The sequence below is a fragment of the Trachurus japonicus genome, chromosome 21 (assembly GCF_045865225.1).
Source record: "Trachurus japonicus isolate A0001 chromosome 21, Traja_1.0".
NCBI lineage: Eukaryota > Metazoa > Chordata > Actinopteri > Carangiformes > Carangidae > Trachurus > Trachurus japonicus.
Window position 1 is genome coordinate 11,804,382 of NC_140927.1, and position 14,139 is coordinate 11,818,520.

The 14,139-nt window shown below is 40.2% G+C and overlaps 1 protein-coding gene across 2 annotated transcripts in view; it reads left to right on the forward strand.

The window, feature by feature from the left end:
• Positions 1 to 14,139, forward strand: part of ramp1 (receptor activity modifying protein 1) — a 63,553-nt gene that overhangs the window by 47,300 nt on the left and 2,114 nt on the right. The gene's annotated exons all lie outside the window — the stretch shown is intronic.

A 14,139-nucleotide genomic window follows, 5' to 3' on the forward strand; every position in this document is an offset into this window, starting at 1 on the left:
CAGACTAAAAATGCAAAATTATTGTAGAACTTACTAATGCATTTATCCATTTAACTCCAGCTGTGGTGAACCTTATTAGAAAATTGTTTACATGCAATCATGCATATACAGCCAGGCATGTTTCAATGTGCAGCTCAATGAATCAGTGTAACCTGTACTGTCAGGCTTCTCTAATTACTTCCAGTCACAATGCCCAGGGTGGTGACACAGCAGCACTAATGACACGGTGTCACCTCAGAACCATTGAGAGGCTTTTAGAAAATCATTTGTCGCCATTTCACCCTGAACCCAGTGGACAGATATTATTATTAAAGCAATTTGTGTTTGAAGAACTGACAACTGCAGTTCCTTGTAGACGGTGATATTTATTTATACATACATGAAACCCCAGCTTGGGAGAGACTAATATATTTCTCATTACTGTGTGGATGTAGGAGTGTAGGGCACAGTCAAGAAGGTCTATTGACACCGATCTATTTTAAATTAAGACTAATCAAATATTGTGGTCCTGGCTCTTCTGTGAGAAATGTGGGCTTTGTTAATAAAACCTTCAAGTGCACACGTCTGCTCCGTGCTTATGACCAGTGCTTATTTAGTGACGTGACAATTCAGGAGACGAATGCTGTCGAAATGAATCCTTCGCTCTGCTAGCACTCAGGTACACACAAGACATTCAGCAGATGGAAAATATGACAAGTTAATGCAGATGGAAGGCAGAGAGAGAGACATGGATGTCCAGCTGGAGATGGGAATGGTAACATTTCACCATCTTGTTCTGCAGGAACATTTTCCAGCACGTTGCTGCCACTCAAATTGAAGCACTCATTTAAACACGTGCACCCACAAAACAGAAACATATACTGTATGTGCATGAATTATATAAGTTTTTACAGATTTTTTTTATGAATGATCAGGGAATGAACAAACCGCATATGTCAGATTATTCAAGAGGAGCTAGAACAAGCTGAGTTGTGATGAGGGAGCATTTATCAAGCTGTCAGTTCACCAAAGTATCACCAATTATAGCCCAGCACAGCACACACACACACCACATCGGACAGCACCGAGCCACTGGCCAGCTCATCTTCATTTCGCTCCTCGTCTTTTACTTCCGTGGTGATATTTTCTCATTCAGCCATTTAAGCGCTCACTAAAGTTTTTATAGCTTCAGGGGCCGTGGAGCTGCTACATGAGGTCAGGAAGTCACACACTCCTCAATAATACACATGTCACCCAGGTCACTGAGAGGAGGAGCAGAGAGCTAGTGTGCACCTGGAAGGATGATGGTGTGTGTAGCCAAAGAAAGCTGCTGCGCTGGAGGTATTTAATGTTCAGCAAACACACTATGTCGTGGAGGGAATCAGAAAGAGGTGTTTACCATATGTGACACTAGTGGGGCAATTATAATAGTGCTGGAGAGGAAAATAGAGAATGATAAAGGATTTTAGTATTCAGCTTTTACGTCCAATTACTTGGTGCCAGTGACATCTCAGAACAAACAAAGTGACACTTTAATTCCTTCAAGCCACTTGGCACATCTCCTATTATTAACAGTCTGAGGCTCTAGTGATGGTTTCTACAGCTGTTCTAATATAAAATACCTTCTGGCACAAAAAGAAAACTGGGGCAACAGTTTGAGCTTTTACTAAAGTCAGTTAATCATAGCAGTCAATAGCAGATTTTTTAATGTCCAACTGGAGTCATGATTAGTCGCCTCTTCTTTGCAGATCATAATTATGTCTGTACATTGAATTAATATAGACTCTAGGACTCTATATCCCCTAGGACTCTGAGTCTAAGGCCACGTGTTTGATGGGCAGGTGAACGAGAAGGACAAAAAGTGCTTGTGGCTCTTGTTACCCTGGGCTGCAGGTTGATTCAGTCTCTGAGGAGAAACAATGGTTTTGTGAAGGGCGGCTTTATTCAACTAATTTAATTAAATTAAATACACACTTATTTTTCCTCAGTACATGACATTTGTGGGTGGATCTGTATTCTGTAGCAAGAAGGTAAATGTAACCCAGCCCTTGCGCTGCCTCTGGCGCTGTGTTTTTGTGTTGTCGTGCGGATGTAGGGGGACGGGACGGACACGCGGTGGCAATTGATCCTGGCTTTGACCGCTGTTTATTTTCACAATCTCACAGTAATGATGATACAACAAGAGTAACAAGAAAAACATTAAAGCATCAGAGTATGTTGGATAAAACAATGCTACAGTATATCTACAATGAAGCACTGTATTTCCATCAACTCACGAAAAACTTCTTCCAACCAATAATATTTGTTTGGTAACACTTTACAATAAGGGTCCCTTAATTAATGTTAGTTAATACAGTATGAAGCATTAATTAACTGTTTACAGATATAGTAACAATCATTATTATGTATTACTTAGGATTAGGAAAGACATTAATTAATGAAGCCTGTTAGTAAGCAGTTAATTAATGTTTACTACTCAAAGTTAGTTATTAAATTATTAAGTAATAATAAAAGCTGAATAATGTAATTAGTTATCATTATGTATGCATTACTCAGCATTAATTAACACATAAGTTTATATATTAATGCTTAATAATGTACTAACTAACGTTAATTACGGGACCCTTATTGTAAAGTGTTACCGTTCATACAGAATACATTTACAACTGTTAATAGTGAGAGAGAGAGAGAGAGAGAGAGAGAGAGAGAGAGAGAGAGAGAGAGCAATTCACAGTGTGCTTACCTTTAAAGTAACAAGAAAAACATTAAAACAAATTGCAGCCGACCACCTTAAAATACGGTGGCCTATAAGGACAAATGGCTACAACTGCTAAACCCCTGAGGGGTCAATTCAATATCACTTTGACTTATTATTTTGACATCTCATGTCAAAGCGAGGTGACAGTTTTCTCATCCTGACTGCCTATGAGCAGTGACAAGCTTGCATTCTGAGGAGCCTGCTGATTTACAGATGTGCTCCAAATACCTCATTATCCAGACACGCCAATTTACAGATGTTCCCTCAAAGCCTGAGATGCATGCAATTGTTAGAAGCTAACGACAGCACACATGATCAGGGAGCCCCCTCAGGGGAGATTCTGGGTGACACTGTGTAGTGTCGTTGTGGGTGAGAGTTTTACGTTTGTCAGTCTAAACTGTGCTCATAGGGGGCGAGATGAAGTTAAAGAAAAGCTCACAACAGCTCACAAAAAAAAAAACTTTAACATCAACAACTTGAGATAATCTGCTGCCTATAAATATGTATAGAGTCTGTTAATGACACTTTTGCCGTATAGTCAATCCATCTGCCAACCCCAGCAGCAGAAAGAAGAGCCGCAGGCTGTATCAGCTCATCCATCCGCTCTGTCCGCTGGTTAGCTGGCTAATTGTGGCACATTATTGCATTACTGCGTTTGGCTTAGCTTAGGGTAGCCTCTAAAACGCACACACATACACACATAAGACTCTGGCAAACACTTGGAAAACAACTTCAGCGTTCTTTCATTTTTATTTTCATTCCCTGCATAAATAATCACATACACACAGATTCTCAAGGGAGAAAATATTTTCTGGCATGAAATATATTTTTTTCTTGTTTATTAATCCCTGTCGCCTGGATACACGCCTTTAGATTCATTACAAGTCTTCAGGAGCTCATTTTTACAGTACAAAATGTACATTTCACATTTACTGTGTTTCCGTATGAGTCATACTGTATGTTGATTTGGGGGGTGGTATCACTAAGGTAACCATTTTTCATGTGAACTGTAATTCCTCAAAATCAGCTTGTTGTTGGTGGTATAAATACAGGATCAGAGCTCAGTGCAGTGGATTTTCCAATAAATCCAAAGACCAATATTATGTTTCTGAATAATCCTAATTAAGGTTTAATTCTCTCTTGCCCTTGTTGCTGTTTTTCATACGGTGGACTCTCAGTTTAAAAATAGCCCTGTTTCTTGGTTTCACAAGAGCCTTTTTTCCTGTATGGTTGTTGGAGGGTATTTTGGTCAGTTAGTCATGCATGCCTGTCAGCCATCTGTAATAATTTAAAAACCCTTTTGCGGGTGAGCTCACACTGGGTTATGTGCGAACCCGGGCCAGAAAAATCCATCAGGCTCAGTAGTGTGGAAACCTAGCTGAAGTTTTCTCGCTGTGGATCTCTGATTAAATGGCTGATTAGTATGTGATTAGAAATGGATTGACGTGTGTTTATACAGCTCCAGTGACTAGATGATATCCAACAGAGACTGGATTGTCCCTCGGCTACAGTTGTTATGTAATGCACGTGAAGAAACATGAGGACAATTATTTGAAATTTTGGTTTTTCATGTGTGTTATCCTGATATGTCACGGCCAGACAGAGAGCACCCTGTCACTTGCTTGTTCAGTTATGAGTTATTATCATTTGCTTGGATCTGAATTCTGCATATAGAAATAAAACATACACCAAAAATCTGTGTTATACAGTATTGTGGCTGCTGTTTTATCATATGCACTTGTCAGTACGTGTTTGGTCCTCTTGACAGGCGCCATATTTACTCAATCACACGCATTCATGCCGCGCTCCTGTGATGTACACACTGTTGCACAGCCGACTGACTGGAACGACCCACCGTCTGATTGGTAAGCAATCAGTGGCCCAATTCTGTCCCTAGAAGTTATAACTAATTGGCTGCAGCAAATATATGTTGAAGTTGAAATGTAATGGCCAACTGATTTTTTTTTTTTTTACTGTAGTTTTGCTTAATGAGGTTTGGATCTTCATTTACATATTTGGCAAATCATCACACCCTGTCAACGCTGAGCATTTCAGTAAAATGTCTTTTCTGCCAAGTTATCTACAGCATAATATCCATTTGTAGTGCTTTATAGTATTAGTAACCGAAGACTTGGTTGACCAAACAGCAGACAGGAGTGTGGATATAAACTCTGCTCTCTGTGTGTAACACCCTCCATCCATCCAAGTCACCTCCTGGAGGTGACACTGCTTCTATTAATAACTACAGAACTCAATCCATACACTCCAGAAACAAAACAAAAACAATGTTGCCAGTGAACCTTCATCTTAGTAGAGTATGATTAGATATGATTCAGACAGTAAAACTCAAACTCCGCTAGAGAGAAGTAAAAAAAAAAAACAAAAAAAAAAAACAGAAAGAAGGCTTATTCCTTTCCACCTCCTGTATTATCAGCTGTTTGTATTTTAGGATTCACACAGTCATCTCTGCCTACCTCCGTCTGATTGATTTGAACATATATGTACCGGAGCCCTCAGAGGAAAATAACAAGAGGTGTTTCCCCGCTCTAATTGAGCCATCTCCTTGTTCTGAGCCTTCACATCAATACTGCAAACATTCACTTTGTGGACTCATTGGTCCCACTGGGTTTCAGCCCAGGCAGAAAAGGAATCTGGGATGAGCCCAAGAATATTTTCTTCCTTTTACTCTGCACCACTGCCTCTCTTTTCCTCTCTCCGTCTCTCCTCCAGGCATCAAAGATCTCAGAGATGCTGTGACCATCTGACTGCAGTGGCTCCACCTCTCCTTCCCCTTCCACTACTCAGATTTTGAGACATTTATATTTATATAAATCCCTCCAAAAAGCTTTGTCCCAGTATAAGGCAGTAATGATAACAAAGATTTAGTGAATAAATATTCAAATCACAAAACATTTTATTTTATTTTATTTTATTTATAGAACAATACCTACAACATTTCCACAAATAATATGGAAAATGTGGTGTATAAGACGTCTAGCTTCAGCTAAATATGCCTGGATGTTTAAAGTGGAGCAGTGCTTCTGCAGGTGGATCCTCATTTGTCTCTATCTGGCACAATGACACATGAGCGCACAGCACCACAATACATTTTCCTGCTGCTGCTAAATTATGTAGGCTATTCTACTGACTGATGTCACAGTGTCTATAAAGCACCAAGAATCACAACCTTTATTTTCCCTTTTATTTTTTGTTATCAGATTATTCTGCTGGCCCATGCATGTGGCAGCTTTTTACTCCAAAGCTAACGAGTTGATAAAAACGTCCTCTTGAGAATAATCCTTGTGTAAACCTGCTCCATCAGTGTCACAACGAGGTACAGTATGAGTGTGTTTTTCATCTGAATCGTCAAGCCGCTGGGATTACGTTCATGTTGGTTCAAGCTGTATCGACTTGTGTTTTTAATGGTGTAAAACTGTATTATGCGAGTTAGTTTATCTAAGTCCAACAGTGGTATTTCAGCAGAAAGCCAGAACTAACATTTACTCACACACACAAATGGAAAATATTTACCTCAGTGGACGACGTGCACATCTGATATTAAGATATTTTAAACAGATGCAGAGTGAATGTGGATAGAGACACTTGTGTGTGTGTACAGTATGTGTGTTCCAAGGCCATGAAAAAAAAAACTATTTGAAAACACAAATGTCCCAGCCTTAGCCTAATTTAGGACTGAAACACACACACTCTGCAGATCTCCATGTCCTCATGCAGCGTGAGATGGATGTGTGAGGTTATAGTGGAATTAGTTAGTGGAAGTAAAAGAAAAAAGAAAAAACTGACGTGTGTGACGCGTTCAGTCGTGACAGTTTGGCCCATTTTTTCTGTCTCTTCCTTCTTGGGTTTCAGATGGAGGAATCTCTCCTGTGTGCTGTCTGAGTTTGACAGAAACAGCAAATGCAATGAAGATGTTTTTTTTTTTGTTTTTTTGAGTGATAGAAACTAAATTTGTACATCAAATCCAGTTTAAGGTGACCGTGCTTGGTCCACCAGCAGAGAACAGAGGAGCTGATTGACGACCTGCTCATGTTTTAGTAAGTGAGAGCCGAGGACATCGGCATAGATGTGTATCTGTAACATGAGAATAATCTGCAATTTCCCTGTAAGTCATTGATGCTTCCTGACCTATTTTCCGTAAACAATCTTATCTTATCAGATGTTCCCCCAGCAATAATGAACAAAAGTGTAATGTCACTATCAATGTTGATCAAAACTGTTTTTGCAGTTTTGCCCCAGAAAGCTGCTTTTGTTTGATCTCCAGCGAGAGTTACAGCGTCTTTGTTGCTCACTCTGTAAAGTGTGTTGTCAGAGACACTCAGAGGAGAGAGAAGACGATCCTTGGCTGAACATAAACAATTAGAGACTTTGTGAGAACGGCCGACCTGATGTTTGTGTTCATAGTTTGTTGTTTGAGAAGAAGCAACGGCAGATTGTATTCATCAACAATGACAGAAATCCTTTTTGTTTTGGACAGGATGTTGAAATCAGGGAAATTAGTTTTTGAGATGACAAGACCTGACATATCACACGGTAGTGAGTGGAGCATTTCACCTTCTCTGCTCCATCTGTGGATGACTCAGATCCTTCAGTTTGAAGGTTTATCAGTTGGCCAAAGACAGTGGCCCTGACAGCTCAACACACTGCACTTTCAGACAAGAATTACCAAATTGTTGTTGTGTAGCTCTGCCAACCAGCCAAGCTGCACAAACCATGCTCACTCTGTCCTTCCTGAGCTCTAGCACTAACAATCGGTGTCTTCTTAAAAAAATATTAATAAATACGTTAGCCGGCGTTAGCTGCAACTGCTAACGGTATGTTGATATGACATCCTTGCTAATGTAATGTAAGATAGAAAAGCAGTAAAACTGTGGATAGTCAACACACACTTAAGATACCTTTCACGTTATTCAAGCCTGGAAGATGCTAACAAGCTTGTATTTTTAGCCGATATCAGATGTTGTGGTGAACACCGGAACGTTAAATAGCTCAACGGCCGTTTTGTGACGTCGTTGAGTCTTCCCACCCCGAGTGATGACGTTGACAAAGATGGCGACGCTGTAATTCCACATTTCAGAGAGACCAAACCTGGGTTTTGTGAGGTCAGACCTTGACCTTTGACCTTTGACCTGCCAATTGTATTGAGTTCCTATTTTAGTCCAAGCGAATCATCTCCATTGAGGTGGTTGTGAGGTATCACATTCCAGAGACCAAAACCTGTGTTTTGTGGGGTCAGACCCAGTGTTGTTTTCGTTAACGATGACGATGACGAAATATTTTCGTTGACGCCCCTTTTTTTCATGACGATAACGAAACGGTGACGAGATAAACATGGCTCTCTGATGACGAAATGATGACGAGACGTGTGTGAGTTTTCGTTGACGAGACGAGAATGGACATAAATGTTAGTGGTCGGGCTGCGATTGTCTCTAAATTCCATATTATGGATTGTCGTTACTCTAAGCTTCACATGATTTAGCAAGGGCTCCGTCAAAAGTAGAATAACGCTGCTGAGACGAGCCGCGGTGCGCCCGGTGCTTGTGATTAGAGCGGCAGAGAGCAGCAGGCAGTGATCAGCTGCTCCGGTGACGCTGACGGGTGGTCAGACGTTCAAAATGCACGACATTTCTGCTTATTGTGCGTATAACCTGTCAATTAAAAATCAACAAGTATCTGCAACGCTGCTGCATCCCATCCTTGTGTGGTCACGTCCACCACCTGACATGCAGCGCATTCTGCTCAACACACCTGCCGTCACTCGACCAGAAGATATATGGACGTATTTTAAATATAATCCAGCAGAAAAAAAACTGAATGCACCAGGCTACTGTTACCACTATCTGTGTGTAGGCTAATGCATAATCCTTAGACCATAAGCCATTGGGTGGAAACATTATGTGTAAAACCATTCCTTTATTGAATTAATTTGTTAAAAGACTTGTTTTTTTTTACTAAAACTGACTAAAACTAGACGAAAACCTTGTTGAGTTATCGTCGACTAAAACTAGACTAAAACTATCACATATAGAAATGACTAAAATTGACTAAAACCAATTTAAAAACTAAGTATTTTCGTCACTAAGACTAAGACTAAATCTAAAATGCCTGCCAAAAACAACACTGGTCAGACCTTGACCTTTGACGTTTGACCACCAAAAACACCTTATTTCATGCTTGAAGTCCGAAGGACAAATATCTGAAAATGTATTTTATTTTATTCAGTTTTACCGATGAGCTCCCTACAGAGAACTCCCTACCTGGCGAGTCGGCAGGAGTGAACGAGTGAACGAGTTTCAGACTCTGGAAAAACTTGTGTTGTTTATTGTGCATTTGCAGCATATTTCGATATTTCATATCTGCTTGTGTTTTTCTTTCCTTTTCTTTTCTTCTTTCTGTTACAGTCATGGTGCATTCGGCTGTCATGACCACCGCACCAAACACTGCTGTGTTTTATAAACCTCTGAATGTCTACATCAGTTACTTGGCCTTTGGTTAAACAGTATAAATACAGAATGTGATGTAGCTGATTGCTCAGTACAGAACATTTCCCAGAGACAACCCCGCTGCTCTGGAGCAGAAGTTCTGCCTGGTTCAACACCCTGCAGTGCAGCTGCACAGGCCTCAGTCTAATGAATGGGAGAGCTGTGTTTTTGTTTCATTAAGTCAGTCTGAACGCCTCACAGCGCGGCACGACCCCAAGATGTTCAACTCTCTTATGGTAATTTCAAAGAGAGCTTTAACTTTATTCAATCATTTCCAAACTACGACATGACACAGAGGTTTCCAGCAGAGAAGTATCACACAAGGTAAAAAGAAAATAAAACATTCCCTTTGCTTTACTTCAGATGCGTTTTCCCCAATGACAGTTTATTTTTTTTAGGCGTTTAGAAAACTGATATATTTAAAGCCAGCAGAAAATAGAAGGTGACAGCATGATATTAAGGCATTTACATAACACTGTTATTTCAAAGTGTGTGAAAGGTCTTTTTTTTATTTAGAAAGTATCACTGCTCCACTTTAACTCTGGCTTGTCAGAGGTTGAGAGGAGAATTCTTTCAGTAATGTGCATTTGAATTCTGTTATTTTGAACAGAGAAAAATGTGCAAAAATCTCTGAAATGTTTGAAACTGCATCAGAACCTGTTCCCATCCTAACTTCCCACTTAAATTAGTTCCCTCCTTGGCAAAGGGTCATTGTTCTACTGTAGTTACTGTGAATTCTGACTGTTGTCTATCAACAGATCACCTCATGAAAGTCGTTATTTCCATTAAATATTTTTTCGTAACACCCACTCCATGAATAACACCATCCATCTACCTTCATGCCCGTCTACCTTCATCACTTGGTTGCATGAGTTGAGCAGGGTAAGGAGTCTGAGTCACTCCTCAAGTCACTGGAGCAGCTTTGCTCTGTGTCACTTTTATTTATTCATTATCCAAGTTTTATTTATTCAAACTGTGCTCAACAGATCAAAATTCTTAAACCAGTATATCCCTGCCTAATTCAGCTGCCCATGTCCTAGTTTTATTATAAATGTCAGTGAGGCAATGAATCTATCTGCATCTCTTTATTTTTACATCTGCATCTATGATGTGCTCTATTTTCCCATCTCTTACAGCTGTTTGATTTAAAGAGGAAGAAGTGCCGCACATCACTTTCCCTTTATGCTCTCACCTTCTAATCATGCACATTTGTTTTTATATGATTATAAAATGTTATTTTAAGCGATGCCTCTGTTTGTGGATTTATAACAGAGGTGTCATTCAAGTTCAAAATTTGAGCTAAACGTCACCATATTGCACAATTCATCTCCCACACACACAATTTAAAAAAACTAAAATAGAAAACAAAACCCTGGAGGTGAGAGTGGGCACAGTCACACACACACACACACACACACACACACACTTGACCACACATACTCATATATTTTTTGCTGTTGTGTAAAACAGAATCATGAACAACAGGAACTACAGCTTAAGCTGAGTGAACCCGCAAAAACAAGCCAACAGAAGTGAGGTACTCAAACAGGCGACTGTATCAGTTCATGAAGTGAATTATAATAAAATTATTTGCTTCTTAATATAGGGTTAATCACTATATTAACTATATTTACTAGTTTACTGTATTTTGATTCTTCCCCTTGGCCCAACCAGAGCTTCAGTGTTATTTGCCTTGTCTGTTAAAACATGGTCAAAGAGGAAACACACCTTCTCACCAATAGACAAAAAAGAAGGTGAATGTGTAGGCCTATCTGCTCTTTTCACAAGTTCTCCTTTTTATGATGCACTAACAAGTATTTTGAACTTTAAGGAATGCTTCACCTTTTAAGAAATGTCCTCTGTCTACATGTGATTCTCAGGAGATCTAAAGTGAATGTAAATATTAGAGAGAACACCCCCTCAGCTGTTTAGAATAGCAAACCTGGCGTGAAACTGTCCCAAAAGATGTGTAAGTAGTAAGACTCTCTGAAAACCATCTGCCCTTCGGGATTAAACGGCCCATCTGAAGTAGACACATCAGGCTTTGCCGGACATGCTCAGAAAATAATATCTGAGGAAGCCAATGAGTTGTAGTATGATCCTTCCCAACATTCACTTGTCCTAACGTGAGTACCCAGAGTGCATTTGGATGAGGGTGTCTGGCCTTTGTTAAGCCCAGCGATGTAATCAAAAGGCTTTAGCCTCAATAATGCTGCTGAACGTTGTCTATCAGAGGAACTCTCCAAGCAGTTTTTGATCCAAACTTAAGATGTAACCATTTATATAAATTCCTGTAATGTCTAATATCTAAAGAAGAAAGTGCAGCAGTGAGATTAGTTGGATTTTAGCACCTCCGGTTCCATCAGCCTCGAGACGGGTAGCTGAAATAACTTTAACACACGAGCGATACATTTTCCTGCTCTGTTCTATGACATTAAACACATCAGTAAATACCACGGTGGTGTTTTGCCGAGAAGAAAGGCTCTTGGGAGGTAAATGCTAACTCTACAGTAGCTGCAAGGTAGAGGTTTGGTGGTGATAGTCCAACTTTAGCTTTTTACTTTTGGTATTTGGGCTCATTTTTATTCTATTTTGTATTATTAGAGCATTTTTATTTCTTTCAAAAGACCATGGCAAAATCCCAACAGCTTTTTGCCAAGGAAACCCTGATGATGATAACCTCCATGTTGGCCTCACTGCAGTCCAGCTTCCGACAGTGGCCCTGCTCAATGTTTCATTTTAGATTTGTGTTAGTCTGTATTTAAAGAGGTGCAAAATAGGCCATGGATTCAATGTCTCAGTTCTCCTGCGAACATCTTTAACCCTTGAGTCGTATCACTTCAGTTTAAACAAAGCTGATTATACGTATGTGTCAAAAATGAACCAGACCATACATAAGGTTTACTTGTTAGCCCATTCTAATTGGACACCCTCTTCCTAACAGCCTCATTTGTTCTTGCCCCATGTTTACTAACTCATTTTTCTTTCTTACTAATTGGGAAAAAAACGACATACATTATGGTAAATACAGTACATCCATAATACACAGCCATGATCCTCCTTTCTCATACATAAAAATGGGCTATACAAGTAAAAGTGCCTTGCCTGGCCTCATACATATTCACAAACAATCGCCCTGTGGCCACAGACAGTGTTGGTTAATGTAATAATTTAATAGACATCGGCACAGAGCTGAATGTCACGGTCAAAGAGGCAGGTTGGTGTATAAATACTAAATTTAAAGCTGATTCACACTCACTGAAAGGAAGTGAAATAGATGCAAAGATAACTCACATTGTGAATTCGGCGGCTCGCTGAATTGTACATGCACGCCCACACGCGCACACACAGTTGCACACTGTCAGCTTTGATTTGACACTAGCCAGCCACATGAGGTGAACTGGTAACCAACTCCTCTCCTCTTCCTGTCCCACCACCCGTGCTTCAACTCTGCAGCGACTTCTTCAGTCAGTGACTCATAAACGTCCCCAGAAACCTCAGCCCTCATTAGACCAGTGGGAGCACAACTCTTTTTGTCTCTTTCACAACTGATTTGTAAAAACTTCAAGGAAACAGCAGAGGAAGGAAGTACACATCCAGAGAGAGCGAACCTGCCACCTGAAACAACCACAATGTTCTACAGCGCTGGTCCCATGCCAAGCAGCCCTGAGCTGTTTACATCCACAGAACCTCCACAGAGAAAGATGCAACATCCAGAGCTGTTAGAATATTAAACAAACATATTACAGTAAATGTGAGCTGGGCCGGCTACAGAGAACAAGCACGGTAAATATTCTTCAAGGTTTGGATATTAAAGGCGCACTTAACTGTTACATGAACATCACCAGTGGGTACGTTGCAGTTTGAAAGGAGCGACTAGCTGTGATAAACCCACAGAGAGTTAAAGGCCAGGTCTGCAGGTCTCTTCATGTTTACAGAGCATCTTTGCATCGTTCTGGTTTCACTGTCTTATTCAGTCTCTTGGCTCTCATTAACTAAATTTCCAGAAGCAGCAAGCAGCTGTTTTACTCCAAAAAAAAGCTCAGATAAATCAACTGTACACCGCCGCCCTGCACCAAATGCCAGGTGATAAAAGTTAGCAAGTGGCTGCTCAACACAGTGGAGCATTTAAGCTGATAAATATGTCTCCCTCAGGAGTCGGTGGAGCAAACACTGAGCTAAAAGAAGAGTGAATATTGGATTTAAATTAGCCTGGGGGCCAGAAACATGACCCAAATAAATGCTAATGTTGCTCTGTATGTGCTACAGTATGTGTAAATTAGCAACTGTTTTCTTGCTGCATTAGGCAAAACAGTTGTGTGGGGTGATAAATTATCATGATGTCTGTTTTGTTTTTTTCTGGCCTCTACAGTACTTGCCATGACTGCAATAAAAAGAAAATCAATAGGGAAATATCCTAATTAGGAAGTGTAACGTATTGTTTACTTAGTTTAGTTGCATAATCATCAGCTTGTTTGCGCTCAAAAATATCTGGGTTTTTTTTGTATTGTTTTTTACAAAATCCATGAAACAATGAGCCTTAGATATAAATAGCCACAGGCACAGTGGAAGGGGAGGGGGGTGGGTAGCGGTAGCTTGGTCATGCCATTAATGAACTTTAATCAATCAACTGTCAGAGTGTAAGTGTGTGTCGGGACCTTATGTTGGCCACTATATGAGTTATAATGTATCTAATCCATGTTACTGCAGAGTATGTTGTACTCTCAGCTCTAATCATGGGTCATTACCTCATTTACCATGGAGGAGCAGCACACACACATACACACACACAGCAGATGACTCTGGACCCAATCCGCTTCCAGACTACAGTCATGTCCTTTTTACTGCCTCACCCCAAACCAAGTCGACAGTCACTCAGCAGCTGTTGCCAACTTAGCAGCA